This window comes from Crotalus tigris, unplaced genomic scaffold (genome assembly GCF_016545835.1).
Source record: "Crotalus tigris isolate CLP2741 ecotype Arizona unplaced genomic scaffold, ASM1654583v1 scf7180000018291.410847, whole genome shotgun sequence".
In the NCBI taxonomy this organism is placed as follows: domain Eukaryota; kingdom Metazoa; phylum Chordata; class Lepidosauria; order Squamata; family Viperidae; genus Crotalus; species Crotalus tigris.
In genome coordinates this window covers 71269-88999 of record NW_024096925.1, presented here as the reverse complement: position 1 = coordinate 88999, position 17731 = coordinate 71269, and the positions used below count along the sequence as shown (strand labels likewise).

The window sequence follows — 17731 nt, the reverse complement described above, 5'->3', positions numbered from 1 at the left end:
TGGCAGAGCCCCATCATTAGGCCCTTGTGAAAAGACAAGAGGGTTGGGGTCCACCTCACTTTGGGGGGCAGGATGTTCAAGAGGGCAGGAGCCACAGCAGAGAAGGTCCTCCTTGGGGACCCTGCCAGCTGGAATAGTCGGGCTGATGGGACCCTCACCACACATCCTCTGCCGGCATGAGTGGGATGGGCCAATCCCGGGGGGGGGGGGGTGAAGGCATTCAAAAGGGATGAACCACAACTTGAATTGCACCCAGTGCAGCTGCCTCTGAAAGTAGAGGTTCCTTTGCGTAGTGAATTCTCCCACGGAAATACTCTTGGGAGCAAAAGGAAGAATGTTCCATTGTCTTTGCCCTCTCTCTGCCTCCCTCCGGCTTTGCTGACATTCAGCGTTTGGGATGGTGCAACCAAAGGGGATCAGAGATGCCTCCTTCAAGTCAAGCATGGATTTTTTCCTTGACATCATCCTGAGATTGGTTGAGATTGTTGTCATTTCCGAGACTCCTCAGCCTAGCCTGCAGCCTTGGAGGGGTCTCCCCTTATTCTAACTCTGATATAAATGCCTATCAAGTCAGATAGATAACTCAAAAGAAAGATCTTATAATAAACAAAAAATATATATTTTAAGGAGAAAGATTACTTGCATTCAAGGTGTGGTTGATACTCCTGGAAAATACATCTTTTGTCCATTTCTTCAGACCATATCTTCAGGTAAAAGTATGATGCTCTTCCATACCATCTTTATAAAGGCTCAGGGTTATTGTGTGACCTTCCATGGCCTATGCTGCTTACAGACAAAGACTTTCCCATGTGGCTTGTGTCCAGGAAATCTCCCAATGACCTTTTTAGACTCCTCCCACTGGCCCATCAACATACCTAGCATTTAACCCAATAACTGCCAGACACTCCAACACACTGATACCTGCTCTCTAGTTAGTGCTACATATACATTCCAGAATACCCCTCCTAGGATTAACCAGCCCCAACCCTGCTTAACTTCCAAACAGAGAACAGCCTCTGAAGTTCTCAGCGGCTGACATTTTATGACCTCTTCAAGAAAAGTTGTTTTTGTTTACATCTCACCTACATTGTTTTGGTGGTGAACAAAACTTTATGCTCCTTCTTCATCTGGTTTCGCTGAACAATGACCCAGTGAAATGCCAGGTAACTCTTTCCATGCTAGAGACAGTTAGGATTTCCTTCCATTTCATGCTCAGATAGTTTTGTGCGCCCGCTAAAAAAGGATGTGCAGGCAAACAGCCATGATTAGAGAGAACTTGATAGTTGATTGATTGGTGCTTTCTCTTAGACCCCACAGCAGAATTATTTCGATTATCTACAAATTTGATCAGTTTCCATAATATTCCCTCCTCTGGATGGTTAATGAACATATTGAAGAGTACTGGGCCTAGAACATAACCTTGTAGGACCCCACTGCTTCCTTCTCTCCATGTGGTTATAGTTCCATTGAAGACTAAATGTTGAGTATAATTTATCAGCCTGTTACAAACACATTTGGTGATGGTGCTATTTACCTCACACTTTCCAAGCTTACTAAGAAGTAGGTTGTGTTCTACTTCGTTTTTGTCAAACACTTTACTGAAATCCAAGTATACTATATCCACAGCATTTCGCTGATCCATTAATTTAGTCACTTTATCAAAAAAAGAAATAAGAAAATGTTTGGCATGATCTGTTTGGAGAAAGCCATGTTGGCTTGTCTTTATAACTTAAATGAATTTGAATTGTGTATTGGGGATATTCAGCAGCTCAAACTATGTACAGTTATGTTAAAGAAGGAAAAAATAATTGTTGGGCTGCTTAGTAATCAAAGTAATTTTATTGATTTGTTTGTTTACTATGAAGTTTATTTTTTGCCCCTCTCGTATCCTGTGTCTCTGGGCAGATTTACAGGCAGGCAGGTTATATTTCTATTGATGATAAATAATAAGTAAATTGTCATTCTTGACACAGACTACCAAATACCTTGAAAGTCAAGTTATCTGAGATGGGCATCTAAGGCAGACCTGCACCCGTTGGAGAAGGAAGAGGGTTTTCCATAAGTAAGATGGGTTACAAAAAACCCTTCAGCCTTCTACTATTCCGCAATTGAACTTTCAAAAAAGGAAAATGGACACGTCATACCAAACACATCCACTACGCTTGAATGTAAATGCACAAATTTATTCAGTTGCCAAGCTACAGAGAGAGCAGAACAAGTCTTGCAGACCAGGAGAAAAAGGAGAGAGGACGATGTGTCCAAAGAAGCTGAGGGGGTGCATTATGGACCGTAAAGGCCACAAGCTTAAATCTGCCAGGATGGTCCATGATGGATGGCAGCAAAACCCCAAACAACATTTTAAACATTGCAAAAGTCAGTTTTGCAACACGAAATCTCCACCACATAGCCCCCTACAACGCACACTGGAGCACATCCTTTACGCCGGGGCGCTCCTGGAAAAGAAACATAAAGCAAAACATTTACAGTGCCAAAGAATTGGTGTGCGGCTATTTCTGAACAAAACGGTAAAGCCACACTGGATGCACAGTCATGCATTCCCACACCCCAAACGGGGGTGCTTGTGGGATGGACTGGGCTGCCCTTTCTGAAACCCCTCCCCTTTTCCTGGCATCCCTTAATACAGTGATGGCGAACCTTTTAGAGACCGAGTGCCCAAACTGCAACCCAAAACCCACTTATGCATCGTGGGGTGCCAGGTGGGTGTGGCCCATTGGATGGGTGTGGCACACTGAGTGGGTGTGGCCCATTGGATGGGTGTGGCTGCAGTGGTAAAAGTTCAATCAATCAATTCCAACTTTGCAAGATCTTTTTTTTCCCACAGGAAGTTGAAATTGATCGATTGATTGAACCTTTTTTTTTTTTTTTTGCACACAGCGGCAGAGGCCTAAAGCGACAAGGTTTTATAAAACCTAGATGAAGGCTTAGGACTGGGGTGACGGCACACATGCCCACAGAGAGGGCTCTGAATGCCGCCTCTGGCACCCGTGCCATAGGTTCGCCACACTGCCTTAATATGTCAGGCCATGACCTCAGGGAAACCTAGACAGGGCACAGACAGGTCCTAGGTGATCTGGAATCCTCAGCTGCATTTGGGAGTTCTAGTTTCCATACAAGAAGAAAAACTGTCAGAAAGGATAGGAACTTTGCTTACCAAGAATAGTCTGCAGAATAAAACAGAATCTATCTGTTTCCGAACATGTTTTTTTTCTAAATGGGTCAGTCTCGTAACATTTCAGACTCTTTACTAGATGAAAGAAATAAAACAGAGAAATGTTACTTTAGTATTTATCTCTTTGATCTTGTCTTATTATGTATTGAACAATAGACTTTTGACTAATAAGGTTGGCTGCGAAAATTTCACCAGAAAGATAATAAAATGGTCATTTGGGTGACTCTCTCTCTTTCGACCCACTTCACTTGGTCCTTGTTCAGGAAAAGCAGAGAGAGAACGAATATTAGCTTTGTTCAGCACCCGGGCTTGATTATAAAAACAACGGTGAGCTTTAAAAAGACATCATTTCCTAAAAAGGCTCCTGCCATTTTGGGAACATCTTGCCCCCCCCCCCAAATTTGAGGCTGGCCCACAACCCTCCTATCTTTTCGTAAGGGCCTAAAGATGGGGCTCCACCAGTCAGCTAAGGGCCCCGGTGGAGGAATCACTCAATGGAGGTGGTTGATTAAATAATAACAGATCCCATACTTCCACCCCCCCCTCCCCATCTTTCTTTGGTTTTAAGGGTGGATTTGAACGTTTTATGTTTTACCTTAGATGCTAATTGTAAGCCGGCCAGAGTTACCCTATGGTTAGAAGGGCAGACAATAAAATTTATAAATATATAAATACATAATAAAATCCTCAACCGAGATCAAAGGTTCATGAGCCTACCTGGGTCCTTGCACACAAATGCCACCACCAACAATGCAAATAGCAAAGCTTTCATCTTGCCATCTCTTCTGCAGCCTTCACAATGCAGTCCAGGATGGGAGAATGAAGTTCTGTATATATGCCACTGCCCCACCTTGTGGGGGCTGGAGCTCCAGGTTCAAGAGGGAAGAGAGGGGAGACTTGGGAAAGAAGGGAGGGGTAGGGGGTGATCTCACGTTTCCCACTACACAAAGGGAAATCGGTTTGATAAGCTAAGGTTTATGGCCAAGATGTTCAGTAGATAGCAGGCAAGAGAACACTCTGCTTCAATTGTTGGGTTCTGGGTGTTCTTTCTATGCTTGAGGTGCCCCTGCAGATCAGGAAACACTTTCCATGCACGAGAGAGTGAGGTTTTCCTTCCATTTCATGCTCAGATATTTTTATGTTGAGGTAGATGAAAAATTGCCATTAAGAGAAATGATAAAAGTACTTTTGAATTATATTTTAATTAACAGGAGTGATGTTTAGCAAGCATTAACTAATATTATAAACTGGCTGAATGTGATAACCTGTGTGCAATTCTATGAAGAAACATTTTTACAAGAGGTGCCAACCAAAAGTCACTAATGGTGTAAGACATTACGCGTGAAGGGGAGTGTGGTTTTCTGCACGTTGTATAAACTTCCCTTTTTCCTATGTGTGTGGTCTCAAGATATGAACGTCTCTCTTTTAGTATGTTAAAGATAGATAAGAAGTCATCGCTTGGGTAAAAGCGTGGGTGACAAGCTGTATAAAAATGATATCCTGGGAGTAACTCAGGGTTCAGAATTTGTCATATGAATACTCTGAACCTTTGCACAAATAAAACCTGTTTTCTCCAACCCTTCGTGGTTTTGTCTTCTGATGTAAGTATCGTGGTTTTTCCACTACAATGTCACCTACTAAAAAAGGATCTGCAGGAAGAAGGCAGACATGATTAGAGAGAACTTGATAGTTGGTTGATTGGTGCATTCTCTTAGACCCCCATAGGAGAATTATTTTGTTCATCTACAACTTCAATCAGTTTCTGTGCTATTCCCCCCTCTGGATGGTTAATGAACATATTGAATAGTACTGGGCCTAGAACGTAACCTTGTAGGACCCCACTGCTTCCTTCCCTCCTTGTGGTTGTAGTTCCATTGAGGACTAAATGTTGAGTACGATTTATCAGCCTGTTACAAACGCATCTGGTGATGGTGCTGTTTATCCCACACTTTTTAAGTTTATCAAGACATAGGTTGTGTTCTCTTTTGTCAAACACTTCACTGAAATCCAAGTATACTATATCCACAGCATTTCGCTGATCCATGAATTTAGTCACTTTATCAAAAGAAAGAAATAAGAAAATGTTTGGCATGATCTGTTTGGAGAAAGCCATGTTGGCTTGTCTTTATAACTTAAATGCATTTGGATTGTCTATTGGGGATATTCAGCAGCTCAAACTATGTACAGTTATGTTAAAGAAGGAAAAAATAATTGTTGGGCTGCTTAGTAATCAAAGTAACTTTATTGATTTGTTTGTTTACTGTGAAGTTTATTTTCTGCCCCTCTCGTATCCTGTGTCTCTGGGCAGATTTACAGGCAGGCAGGTTATATTTCTATTGATGATAAATTATAAGTAAGTTGCCGTTCTTGACACAGACTACCAAATACCTTGAAAGTCAAATTTTATGAGATGGGCATCTAAGGCAGACCTGCACCCGTTGGAGAAGGAAGAGGGTTTTCCATAAGTAATATGGGTTACAAAAAACCCTTCAGCCTTCTACTATTCCGCAATTGAACTTTCAAAAAAGGAAAATGGACACATCATGCCAAACACATCCACTACGCTTGAATGTAAATGCACAAATTTATTCAGTTGCCAAGCTACAGAGAGAGCAGAACAAGTCTTGTAGACCAGGAGAAAAAGGAGAAAGGATGAGGTGTCCAAAGAAGTCAAGGGGGTGAATTATGGACCGTAAAGGCCACAAGCTCAAATTTGCCAGGATGGTCCATGATGGATGGCAGCAAAACCCAAAACAGCATTTTAAACATTGCAAAAGTCAGTGGTGCAACACTTAATCTCCAGAAACTGGCCCCCTACAAGGCACAATGGAGCACATCCTTTATGCAGGAGCCCTCCTGGAAAAGCTTTCATCTTGCAATCTCTTCTGCAGCCTTCAAAGTGCAGTCCGGGATGGGAGAAGAAAGTTTTATATATATATATATATGTTTATATATATATATATATATATATATATATATGTTTTCTGAGGTTTCGCGGGTGTTTGTATGTAGGTCTTTGGTTGTTCGGGTTTTCTCCTCGAAGCACGAAGCTGAAAGCACCAGCCTGAAGATGACGAATGGGACTTCGTCAAAACGTCGCCAAGACACTTCCAATTTTTGGTGGGAGAAAACCCGAAAAACCAAAGACCTTCATATATATATATATATATATATATATATATATATATATATATATATATATATATATATGTATGTATGTATGTTTTCTGAGGTTTTTGCGGGTGTTTGTATGTAGGTCTTTGGTTGTTCGGGTTTTCTCCTGCATAAAATTGGAAGTGTCTTGGCGACGTTTCGATGAAGTCCCATTCGTCATCTTCAGACTGGTGTTTTCTGTGCTCGAAGCACGAAGCTGAAAACACCAGCCTGAAGATGACGAATGGGACTTCGTCGAAACGTCGCCAAGACACTTCCAATTTTACGCGGGAGAAAACCCGAAACCAAAGACCTACACACACACACACACACACACACACACACACACACATATATATGTGTGTGTGTGTGTGTGTGTGTGTGTGTGTGTGTGTGTGTGTTTTCTGAGGTTTTTGCGGGTGTTTGTATGTAGGTCTTTGGTTGTTCGGGTTTTCTCCCGCGTAAAATTGGGAGTGTCTTGGCGACGTTTCGACGAAGTCCCATTCGTCATCTTCAGGCTGGTGTTTTCAGCTTCGTGCTTCAAGCAGCAATGTGTGGTCTTAGCTGTTTCTTCCTTTTAACTGCCAGTGGGGGTATGAACTGATTGGGTGGGAGCTTGGCTGTGTTCTGATTAGGTGGAGGTGTGTTCTGATTGGTTAGGGGCTTGGCTGTGCTTTGATTGGCTGGGGGATTGGCTATGCTCTGATTGGCTGGGGGAGTGTTCTGTTTGGTTGTGCTCAGGTTAGTCTCAGTTGCAGGTGGGTTTAAGATTTTGGGCTGCCTTGTTATTTTTTGTCTTCGCGTTCATGGTCGTGCCTCATCTTCATGGTGGGTGCCAGTTTGCTTTACGTATGGATTGGAGGGGTTTAAAGTGGCTAATGATGCAGCTGTGGTCTGGCTTCTGGTTTGTGGTCGTGCCTCATCATCGGTGTAGCTTTGGGTTTGCTTTTTGCGTGGATGTGTGGTGGTGACATCCTGTGTGGTTTTTGGGAGTGTGGGTCTGGTGTCATTTTTTGTGTTAGGGAGTCGTTTGTCAATAAGGGCGGGTTTCCAAATGGCTGGTAGGCGGGAGGTATCATTTCGTTTGTTCATGCTGTGTGGGCGTTTTTCTATCTCGATGGCTTCTCTGATTATTCTGTTATTAAAATGTTCAGTTTTGGCGATAGTTCTGGTCTTTTTAAAGTCAATTTCATGTCCTGTGATTTTAAAGTGTTGGACCAGGGAAGAAGTTGGTTCCTCTTTTTTGACTGAGTTCTTATGTTCTTCAATGCGTGCACTTATTCTTCTGTTGGTTTGTCCGATGTATGTGGTGGGACAAGTGGTGCATGGGATTTCGTATACTCCTTGATTTTCTAATTCAATTTTATCTTTGGGGTTTCTTAGGATGGTGGATATTTTTCTGTTTGGGCAGAATGCTGTCTTAATGTTGTGTTTGTGGAGGATCTTACTGATTCTGTCTGTGGTGCCTTTTATGTAAGGGAGGAGGGCTTTGCCGTTTTCTTGTTCTCTGTCTTTGGTTTTAGTGAGGGTTTCTTTTTGGATTAGTTTGGTAATCTTCTTTCATTGGAATCCATTGGATGTAAGTACATTAGTGAGAGTGTGTAGTTCGGTTTTTAGGTGTTGTTCATCAGCTAAACGTTTTGTTCTAGAGATGAGTGTCTTGGCTACAGAGTTGATCTGTGCTGGGTGGTGGTGTGAGAGAGCATGCAGATAGCGGTTTGTGTGTGTTTTCTTCTGGTAGATGGTGTGTCCTAGGGAGCCATTGGATTTCTTGTAGACTAAGACATCTAGGAAGGGAAGTTGGTTATTAGCTTCTGTTTCCATGGTGAACTGTATTTTGGGGTGTAGGCTGTTGAGGTGTATGAGGAAGTTATCCAGTTTTTCTTTCCCATGTGGCCAGATTATGAAGGTGTCATCTACGTATCTGAGCCAGAGTTTGGGTTTGTGTTCAGATTTTTCTAGAGCTTGGGTTTCAAAGTGTTCCATGTAGAGATTTGCAATGACATGTGAGAGGGGTGATCCCATGGGTGCTCCTTCTATTTGTTTGTATTTTTGTCCATTATAGATGAAGTATGTGTTGGATAGACAATGGTTGGTCACATCTAGGATGTGTTTTGGGGGGTTATATTTGTTTTGGATAGCTGTCAAGGCTTCTTTGATTGGCACTTGGGTGAACAGGGCTATGACATCGAGCTCACGAGTAGGTCGCTGGGCTGTAAGTTTTGTTTCTTTATGATCTCTAAGAAATGGAATGAATTTTTTACGTGTGAGGTGATGGATTCTGCATAGGGCCGTAGTTGTTTGGCCCACCCAGTCAGCAAAGGGCCCCGGTGGAGGAATCACACAATGGAGTTGGTTGATTAAATAATAACAGAACCCATACTTCCACCCCACCCCTCCCCATCTTTCTTTGGTTTTAAGGGTGGATTTGAACTTTTTATGCTTTACCTTCGATGCTAATTGTAAGCCGGCCAGAGTTACCCTATGGTTAGAAGGGCAGACAATAAAATTTATAAATATATAAATACATAATAAAATCCTCAACCGAGATCAAAGGTTCATGAGACTACCTGGGTCCTTGCACACAAATGCCACCAACAACAACGCAAATAGCAAAGCTTTCATCTTGCCATCTCTTCTGCAGCCTTCACAATGCAGTCCAGGATGGGAGAAGGAAGTTCTGTATATATGCCACTGCCCCACCTTGTGGGGGCTGGAGCTCCAGGTTCAAGAGGGAAGAGAGGGGCAACTTGGGAAAGAAGGGAGGGGTAGGGGGTGATCTCACGTTTCCCACTACACAAAGGGAAATCGGTTTGATAAGCTAAGGTTTATGGCCAAGATGTTCAGTAGATAGCAGGCAAGAGAACACTCTGCTTCAATTGTTGGGTTCTGGGTGTTCTTTCTATGCTTGAGGTGCCCCTGCAGATCAGGAAACACTTTCCATGCACGAGAGAGTCAGGTTTTCCTTCCATTTCATGCTCAGATATTTTTATGTTGAGGTAGATGAAAAATTGCCATTAAGAGAAAGATAAAGTACTTTTGAATTATATTTTAATTAACAGGAGTGATGTTTAGCAAGCATTAACTAATATTATAAACTGGCTGAATGTGATAACCTGTGTGCAATTCTATGAAGAAACATTTTTACAAGAGGTGCCAACCGAAGATCACTAATGGTGTAAAATATGACGTGTGTAGGGGAGTGTGGTTTTCTGCACATTGTATAAACTTCCCTTTTTCCTATGTGTGTGGTCTCAAGATATGAACGTCTCTCTTTTAGTATGTTAAAGATAGATAAGAAGTCATCGCTTGGGTAAAAGCGTGGGTGACAAGCTGTATAAAAATGATATCCTGGGAGTAACTCAGGGTTCAGAATTTGTCATATGAATACTCTGAACCTTTGCACAAATAAAACCTGTTTTCTCCAACCCTTCGTGGTTTTGTCTTCTGATGTAAGTATCGTGGTTTTTCCACTACAATGTCACCTACTAAAAAAGGATCTGCAGGAAGAAGGCAGACATGATTAGAGAGAACTTGATAGTTGGTTGATTGGTGCATTCTCTTAGACCCCCATAGGAGAATTATTTTGTTCATCTACAACTTCGATCAGTTTCTGTGCTATTCCCTCCTCTGGGTGGTTAATGAACATATTGAATAGTACTGGGCCTAGAACATAACCTTGTAGGACCCCACTGCTTCCTTCCCTCCATGTGATTGTAGTTCCATTGAGGACTAAATGTTGAGTGTGATTTATCAGCCTGTTACAAACGCATCTGGTGATGGTGCTGTTTATCCCACACTTTTTAAGTTTATCAAGACATAGGTTGTGTTCCGTTTTGTCAAACACTTCACTGAAATCCAAGTATACTATATCCACAGCATTTCGCTGATCCATTAATTTAGTCACTTTATCAAAAGAAAGAAATAAGAAAATGTTTGGCATGATCTGTTTGGAGAAAGCCATGTTGGCTTGTCTTTATAACTTAAATGAATTTGGATTGTCTATTGGGGATATTCAGCAGCTCAAACTATGTACAGTTATGTTAAAGAAGGAAAAAATAATTGTTGGGATGCTTAGTAATCAAAGTAACTTTATTGATTTGTTTGTTTACTGTGAAGTTTATTTTCTGCCCCTCTCGTATCCTGTGTCTCTGGGCAGACTTACAGGCAGGCAGGTTATATTTCTATTGATGATAAATTATAAGTAAGTTGTCATTCTTGACAAAGACTACCAAGTACCTTGAAAGTCAAATTATCTGAGATGGGCATCTAAGGCAGACCTGCACCCGTTGGAGAAGGAAGAGGGTTTTGCATAAGTAAGATGGGTTACAAAAAACCCTTCAGCCTTCTACTATTCCGCAATTGAACTTTCAAAAAAGGAAAATGGACACGTCATGCCAAACACATCCACTACGCTTGAATGTAAATGCACAAATTTATTCAGTTGCCAAGCTACAGAGAGAGCAGAACAAGTCTTGTAGACCAGGAGAAAAAGAAGAGAGGATGAGGTGTCCAAAGAAGCTGAGGGGGTGAATTATGGACCGTAAAGGCCACAAGCTAAATCTGCCAGGATGGTCCATGATGGATGACAGCAAAACCCAAAACAACATTTTAAACATTGCAAAGGTCAGTGGTGCAACACTTAATCTCCACCAACTGGCCCCCTACAAGGCACAATGGAGCACATCCTTTATGCAGGAGCCCCCCTGGAAAAGCTTTCATCTTTCAATCTCTTCTGCAGCCTTCAAAGGCAGTCCGGGATGGGAGAAGAAAGTTATATATATATATATATTATATATATGTTTATATATATATATATATATATATATATATATATATATATATATATATATATATATATATAGGTCTTTGTTTGTTCGGGTTTTCTCCCGCGTAAAATTGGAAGTGTCTTGGCAACGTTTCGACGAAGTCACATTCGTCATCTTCAGGCTGGTGTTTTTAGCTTCTTGCTTTGAGCAGCAATGTGTGGTTTTAGCTGTTTCTTCCTTTTAACTGCCAGTGAGGGTATGAACTGAGTGGATGGGAGCTTGGCTGTGTTCTGATTGGGTGGAGGTGTGTTCTGAATGGTTAGGCCAGAACATTGCCAAAGTGAAATTTAATAACATTTTTTGAATAACAGAGAGCCATCGAGATAGAAAAAACGCCACACAGCATGAACAAGCGAGATGATACCTCCGCCCTACCAGCAATTGGAAACCTGCCCTTATTGACAAATCGACTCCCTAACCCAAAATCTTAAACCCCTCTGCAACTCCGACTAACCTGAGCACAACCAAACAGAACACTCCCCCAGCCAATCAGAGCACAGCCAACCCCCTAACCATTCAGAACACACCTCCACCCAATCAGAACACAGCCAAGCTCCCCTCCAATCAGTTCATACCCTCACTGGCAGTTAAAAGGAAGAAACAGCTAAAGCCACACATTGCTGCTCAAAGCAAGAAGCTAAAAACACCAGCCTGAGATGACGAATGTGACTTCGTCGAAACGTTGCCAAGACACTTCCAAATTTTACGCGGGAGAAAACCCGAACAACCAAAGACCTATATACAAATACCCGCGAAAACCTCAGAAAACATATATATATATATATATATGTTTTCTCAGGTTTCGCGGGTGTTTGTATGTAGGTCTTTGGTTGTTCAGGTTTTCTCCTCGAAGCACGAAGCTGAAAGCACCAGCCTGAACATGACGAATGGGACTTCGTTAAAACGTCGCCAAGACACTTCCAATTTTACGTGGGAGAAAACCCGAAAAACCAAAGACCTTCATATATATATATATATTGGAAGTGTCTTGGCGACATTTCGACGAAGTCCCATTCGTCATCTTCAGGCTGGTGCTTTCAGCTTCGTGCCTCGAGCAGCAGTGTGTGGTCTTGGCTGTTTCTTCCTTTTAACTGCCAGTGGAGGTATGAACTGATTGGGTGGGAGCGTGGCTGTGTTCTGATTGGGTGGAGGTGTGTTCTGATTGGTTAGGGGCTTGGCTGTGCTCTGATTGGCTGTGGCAGGGTGGCGTGCTTGATTGGCTGGGGGGTTGGCTGGTGTATGATTGGGTGGGGGAGCCCCTGATTGTTTGTTTGTTGTGCTCAGGTAGTCTGAAGTGCAAAGCAGGGCTAGGGTAGGGAGGGATTCAAGATTTTGGGCTGCCCTGCCATTCCTTGGCTTCGCGTTCGTGGTCGTGCTTCCTCTTCACGGAGGGTGTCAGTTTGCTTCATGTATGGATTGCGGGGGTTTAAAGTGGCTAATGATGCAGCTGTGGTCTGGCTTCTGGTTTGTGGTCGTGCCTCATAGTCAGTGTGGCTTTGGGTTTGTTTTTTGCGTGGATGTTTGGTGGTGACATCCTGTGTGGTTTTTGTGAGTGTGGGTCTGGTATCATTTTTTGTGTTAGGGAGTCGTTTGTCAATGAGGGCGGGTTTCCAAATGGCTGTTAGGCGGGAGGTATCATCTCGCTTGTTCATGCTGTGTGGGCGTTTTTCTATCTCGATGGCTTCTCTGATTATTCTGTTATTAAAATGTTCACTTTTGGCAATGGTTCTGGTATTTTTAAAGTCAATTTCATGTCCTGTGGCTTTAAGGTGTTGGACCAGGGAAGACGTTGGTTCCTCTTTTTTGACTGAGTTCTTATGTTCTTCAATGCGTGCACTTATTCTTCTGTTGGTTTGTCCGATGTATGTGTTGGGACAAGCAGTGCATGGGATTTCATATACTCCTTGATTTTCTAATTCACATTTTATCTTTGGGGTTTCTAAGGATGGTGGATATTTTCTGTTGTGCAGAATGCTGTGTGGAGGTTGTGTTTATGGAGGATCTTACTGATTCTGTCTGTGAGGCCTTTTATGTATGGAGGATGGCTTTGCCGTTTTCTTGTCTTTGTCTAGGATTTTAGTGGGGGTTTCTTTTTGGGAGTAGGTTTGTAATCTTATTTCTTGGTGAATCCATTGGATGTTAGTACATTGGTGAGCGTGTGTAGTTCGGGTTTTAGGTGTTGTTCGTCAGCTAAGCGTTTTGTTCTGGAGATGAGTGTCTTGGCTACAGAGTTGATCTGTGCTGGGTGGTGGTGTGAGAGAGCGTGCAGATAGCGGTTTGTGTGTGTTTTCTTCTGGTAGATGGTGTGTCCTAGGGAGCCATGGGATTTCTTGTAGACTAAGACATCCAGGAAGGGAAGTTGGTTGTTAGCTTCTGTTTCCATGGTGAACTGTATTTTGGGGTGTAGGCTGTTGAGGTGTGTGAGGAAGTTGTCCAGTTTTTCTTTCCCATGTGGCCAGATTATGAAGGTGTCGTTTACGTATCTGAGCCAGAGTTTGGGTTTGTGATCCGATTTTTCTAGAGCTTGGGTTTCAAAGTGTTCCATGTAGAGGTTAGCAATGACAGGTGAGAGGGGTGATCCCATGGGTGCTCCTTTGTTGTTGGTATTTTTTGTCCATTATAGAGGAAGATGTGTTGGATAGGCAGTGGTTGGTCAGATCTTAAGTGTGTTTGGGGGTTAGATTGTTTTGAATAGACTGTCAAGGGCTTCTCTTGAAGGCACTTGGGTGAAGAGGGATATGGACACGAAGCTCAATAGTAGGTCGACTGGGATGTAAGTTTTGTTTCTTTATGAATCTCTATAAACTGAAGGATTTTTTACGTGTGAGGTGATGGATTCTTGCTAGGGCGTAGTGTTTGGCGAGAAATTTGGCTAGGTTTTGTAGAGGTGAGCCTATGGAGCTGACTATAGGTCGGAGTGGGGTTCCTTCTTTGTGTATCTTGGGGAGACCATAGAGTTTAGGGCATCTGGATGATTTCTCTCTGGGAATGATTCTTTGCTGGATCTCTTCGCTAATGGGGGAGGCTTTTATTTTGGATCTGGTGGTTTTTTCCAGGTAGGTGGCGGGATCTGTATTTAGGGGTTTGTTAGCTTTTTTAGAGAAGCCATCGAGATAGAAAAATGCCCACATAGCATGAACAAGCGAGATGATACCTCCCGCCTACCAGCCATTTGGAAACCCACCCTTATTGACAAACGACTCCCTAACACAAAAAATGATACCAGACCCACACTCACAAAAACCACACAGGAGGTCACCACCACACATCCACGCAAAAAACAAACCCAAAGCCACACCGATGACGAGGCACGACAACAAACCAGAAGCCAGACCACAGCTGCATCATTAGCCACTTTAAACCCCTCCAATCCATACATGAAGCAAACTGACACCCTCCATGAAGAGGAGGCACGACCACGAACGAGAAGCCAAAAAATAGCAAGGCAGCCCAAAATCTTAAACCCCTCTGCAATTCAGACTAACCTGAGCACAACCAAACAGAACACTCCCCCAGCCAATCAGAGCACAGCCAAGCCCCTAACCATTCAGAACACACCTCCACTCAATCAGAACACAGCCAAGCTCCCACCCAATCAGTTCATACCCCACTGGCAGTTAAAAGGAAGAAACAGCTAAGACCACACATTGCTGCTCAAAGCACGAAGCTGAAAACACCAGCCTGAAGATGACGAATGGGACTTCGTCGAAACGTTGCCAAGACACTTCCAATTTTACGCGGGAGAAAACCCGAACAACCAAAGACCTACATATATATAATATATATATATATATCAAATTTCTTTTTCTGACAAAGAATTAAAGAATTAAATTGGGAGACTAAGATGGCCATTTCAAGCTCATTCTGCTCTCGTCAGTTAGCCACACCCTTTATGGGATTCGAACCTGGGCAGTTTACATACTAGGCAGTGATTTAACCACCAAGCCACAGGCTCTCCTCCCTCTTTGCCAGCTGAGTCAAGAGAGTATATGCAGGAAGTTTTTCAGACAGATGTCTAATTGATTACACCTTGACATTTGTTTTTAACTGCTATACTGCAGTTTTACTTTTTACAATCTCTTTTGCCTTGCAGCCCCCAACTAGGGGCGTTAAGCAGGCTCAGGTCGCAACTGCGAAACATTACAAATCCAAATTTCTTATTCTGACAAAGAATTAAAGAAACTGCCCAGGTTCGAATCCCATAAAGGGTGTGGGTAACTGACGAGAGCAGAATGAGCTCGAAATGGCCATCTTAGTTTCCCAATTTAATTCTTTGTCAGAAAAAGAAATAGTGGGGGTTTCTTTTTGGATTAGTTTGGTAATCTTCTTTCATTGGAATCCATTGGATGTAAGTACATTAGTGAGAGTGTGTAGTTCGGTTTTTAGGTGTTGTTCATCAGCTAAACGTTTTGTTCTAGAGATGAGTGTCTTGGCTACAGAGTTGATCTGTGCTGGGTGGTGGTGTGAGAGAGCATGCAGTTAGCGGTTTGTGTGTGTTTTCTTCTGGTAGATGGTGTGTCCTAGGGAGCCATTGGATTTCTTGTAGACTAAGACATCTAGGAAGGGAAGTTGGTTATTAGCTTCTGTTTCCATGGTGAACTGTATTTTGGGGTGTAGGCTCTTGAGGTGTATGAGGAGGTTGTCCAGTTTTTCTTTCCCATGTGGCCAGATTATGAAGGTGTCGTCTACATATCTGAGCCAGAGTTTGGGTTTGTGTTCAGATTTTTCTAGAGCTTGGGTTTCAAAGTGTTCCATGTAGAGATTTGCAATGACAGGTGAGAGGGGTGATCCCATGGGTGCTCCTTCTATTTGTTTGTATTTTTTGTCCATTATAGATGAAGTATGTGTTGGATAGACAATGGTTGGTCAGATCTAGGATGTGTTTTGGGGGGTTATATTTATTTTGGATAGCTGTCAAGGCTTCTTTGATTGGCACTTGGGTGAACAGGGATATGACATTGAGCTCACGAGTAGATCGCTGGGCTGTAAGTTTTGTTTCTTTATGATCTCTACGAAATGGAATGAATTTTTTACGTGTGAGGTGATGGATTCTGCATAGGGTTGTAGTTGTTTGGCCCACCCAGTCAGCAAAGGGCCCCGGTTGAGGAATCACACAATGGAGTTGGTTGATTAAATAATAACAGAACCCATACTTCTACCCCACCCCTCCCCATCTTTCTTTGGTTTTAAGAGTGGATTTGAACTTTTTATGTTTTACCTTAGATTCTAATTGTAAGCCGGCCAGAGTTACCCTATGGTTAGAAGGGCAGACAATAAAATTTATAAATATATAAATACATAATAAAATCCTCAACCAAGATCAAAGGTTCATGAGCCTACCTGGGTCCTTGCACACAAATGCCACCAACAACTACGCAAACAGCAAAGCTTTCATCTTGCAATCTCTTCTGCAGCCTTCACAGTGCAGCCCAGGATGGGAGAAGAAAGTTATATATATATATATATATATATATATATATATATATATAGATATATATATGTTTTCTGAGGTTTTTGCGGGTGTTTGTATGTAGGTCTTTGGTTGTTCGGGTTTTCTCCCGCATAAAATTGGAAGTGTCTTGGCGATGTTTCGACGAAGTCCCATTCGTCATCTTCAGGCTGGTGTTTTTTTTTAGCTTCCTTAAAACACCGCCTGGATGACGAATGTGACTATCGTCGAACGTTGCCAATACACTTCCAATTTTACGCGGGCGAAAACACGAACACCAAAGACCTATATACAAATATACCCGCAGAAAACCTCAGGAAAAAACTAAATATATATATATATATCATATATATATATAATTATATATAATATATAAATATATATATATATATATATATATATAAAATCAATAAATAGTTGAACACCAAGAGAATAAAATTATACAAAAGTTAAAAATGTTAAAACTTTTATTTACTAAACCTAGCTTTCGTCAAGAGCTCTTGACATCATCAGGGTGTAAACTGCAGTCGTTGGGAGGGCTTATATGCAGCCTCCAATCATTTGCGCTCGGCTCTTGGATCATGTCATAGGTCCCAGCTGTGTGCGTTGTAATCCAAATGGAGTGAGCAACGGATTGACCGGTTACAAGCTAGGCAATGCCTTACTGACAGGCACACACTCCAGAACGACTCCTCCCAAGAATATAGGGAGGAGAGTGATGATAGATCTAAGGGAGTGATGGAAAGGAATAGGAGGGAGAGTGGCGCAGGACGGGATGGCACACGAGGGCTACGATCGGAGAGAAAAGGAGGATTGGAATGTGGCTCGGAGGGGATGGTTGGAGGAACTAGAAGGAAGCAGAAAACAGCAACTACTGCCCGTGACAGACAGAATCACAAATGGGAAACTAGTGAAACATGTACTAACTGCAAGGAAAGGGGAAACACCCCAGCTAATTTTAGAACTAGCGAGAAAGATACACGTAACAGCACACGTAGAAAGGGTGAGAAACAACTACACCCTAATGCAGGACACACACTTGGATTACAACGCACACAGCTGGGACCTATGACACGATCCAAGAGCCGAGCGCAAATGATTGGAGGCTGC

The 17731-nt window shown here is 42.4% G+C and overlaps 1 long non-coding RNA gene across 1 annotated transcript; it reads right to left on the bottom strand.

The window, feature by feature from the left end:
• Positions 1-2162: 2162 nt before the first annotated feature.
• On the bottom strand, positions 2163-4057 carry LOC120310764. Its single transcript, XR_005557464.1, has 3 exons — positions 3908-4057; positions 3173-3265; positions 2163-2453 (listed from the first exon to the last, which is right to left on the bottom strand). It is a non-coding gene; the product is annotated as an uncharacterized LOC120310764 (long non-coding RNA).
• Between the last annotated feature and the right edge of the window lie 13674 nt (positions 4058-17731).